We start from the raw sequence: 2,336 nt of genomic DNA, 5'->3' as shown, positions 1-2,336 counted from the left end.
TAATCCCTTCTCCTCCACTCTCCTCTCAGAAAATTTGGGGACCTCTCACACAGACCTGGTGTGATTCTCAAGCTCCCTGGTCTGGGATCTGAACCATAAAGCTGGTCATGTAGAATCCAGTGTCTTAACCTCATCAACTTTTTTTTAAAAAGAATTATTTATTGGGGTCGGCAGGTGGTGCGGTGGTAAAGAGCGCTGGACTCCCACATGGCTGACTATGGTTCGAGTCCCAGACTTGGCAGCTTGCTTTCCCTCTCTCTCCCTTTCTCTCTTGCTCTCGTTCTGTCCCTCTCTAGTCAAATTAAAATAAATAATTAAATAAAAAATAAAATAATTCTTTATGGCATGGTGGTTAAGGCACTGGACTCCCTCATGGCCCACCTACGGTTCAAGTCCTGGACCTGGCAGCTTGTCTTCTCACTCTCCCCACTCTGGTCAAACCGAATAATAATAATGATAAAATTAAATAAAGAATGCTTTTAATTTATTATTATAAATTAAATATAAGTGAATAAATGTAAACTATTTCATTTGTTTTTAAAAGAATACATTTTGTTTATCATTATTTATTTTTTAAATTTGACCAGAGAGACAAAGGGGGAGGGGAGAGTGAGAAAGTAATAAGAGGTCTGGGACTAGCACAGAGATGGTGGGAGTCCAGCACCTTAACCACCACACCACCTGCCAGCCCCCTGATCTACGTTTTTGTTTTTTGTTTTTTTTTCCTTTTTTTGGAGAGGTTTTTGCTATAGGGTGCGTGCGCTTGCTGGACAGACAGAGAGAGACAGAGAGACAGAAAGCGAGAAACCACCCCCCAGGGGGGATGGCCACGCCACAATCCCTTCTCCTCCATTCTCCTCTCAGGATCTTGGGCACGCATGTACATGCGCCTGGCGTGAGTTTAAGCCACTGGCTCTGGGACTCGACCCAAGGTCGACTACGTGGGAGTCCAGCGACATAGCCATTACACTAACTGCTGGTCCCACCCCTGATCTACTTTTGTATCTTGTAAAATAGGAAGAGAGAAGAGAAAGAAAAAAATCTTCCTTCCAAGGGGCATCTAAATGCATTCGTGGGGGATGATAACCAGGCTGTCAGTGCCCCCTATGCCCCATATAGGGAAGAGCAGCCACTTCCTCCATAGGAGGCCACCTTGGCCTGGAAACTGAGTCCCTGGGAAAGAAGAGAAAATGTATATTGTGGATGAAACTAATGGTCAAGGCATTCTGGGCATCCCAGAGTGGTGAGGATGGAGAGAACCAGACTTTGGAGGAACGGCAGAAACTTGACAGAGAAATCCAGAGAGAAGCATACACGTGGAGGCACGAATTCCCTAATCTAGGTTCTGTTCAGCCCACAGTCCTTTTCTTCCCGACACCTCTCAGTACACACACCTGAGATCTGCTCTGCCACCCATCTTTTCAAGCCTGGTGCCCAGAAACTCAGCCACTGCAAGCCTGGTTCATCATGGTACCACCTTGGTCGTAGGTTCAGTTCCTCCCCACAGTGACGCATACAGGTTGACACATGCCACAGGGTGACACAGCATATGATGACACCAGACACACAGGGCGACGGTGACACATACATGCATAGTTAATCTCCCCTGCATACACTCATCCACCCACCTCCACAAACAGTCCTAGACGCTCTCCATCCCTCAGTCAAGCTTCCCCCTCTCTGACATACTGCCTCAGCTGGTGACTGTGACAAGAAGGCTTGAGGATCCCTTTTAAGCTGAGCTAAACTTTAAAATTCTTTGGAAAGGTTCCTAACATTTCTCCTCAGAACAAGCAGTTTCTGCACATGACAACACACACTACCGGTGCAAATTCAGAACACATTTGTCCGTTCTCACTCGCACTCACGCTTGCACCATCACACAGCCACTCGTGTGCTCCTGGCTCACATGTGCAAACTATCGGTGCTTCAGGTTTCTCTCCACTACTGGCTCCTTTTGGTCAGCCCACCCCAACTCACCCCCGGGATTTCCCTGACCACAGTCCCACCCACACCCCGGGTCTCCCCCTTCTCCTTCTCTGTCCAGCCGTCGGGGGTTCCTGGGCGGGGAAGCGTCTCCCCAGCGTTGCTGCCCAGAACCACAGGTTTTCTTTCGTCACTCAGAATGGGGGAGAGAAGGGACGCCTGCGGGGCCCGGGTGACGTCGAGGGGACAGCCCCACCGCAGGAAGCGAGGCGGGCTGGGCTCCCTCCTGGCGGGTTCTCCCCAATCATATTGTCGCCGCGCCCCCTGGCGGATACAGGTCCCCGACGGGCTCCAGACGCAAAGAGGAGTAAGGCGGGCGCGCGTGGGAGGGCGTCCCAAGGGGAGGGGTC

The sequence above is a fragment of the Tupaia chinensis genome, unplaced genomic scaffold, assembly GCF_000334495.1.
Source record: "Tupaia chinensis unplaced genomic scaffold, TupChi_1.0 Scaffold145652_1, whole genome shotgun sequence".
NCBI lineage: Eukaryota > Metazoa > Chordata > Mammalia > Scandentia > Tupaiidae > Tupaia > Tupaia belangeri.
The sequence above is the reverse complement of the archived record's forward strand: the minus strand, read 5'-3'. Positions refer to the sequence as shown.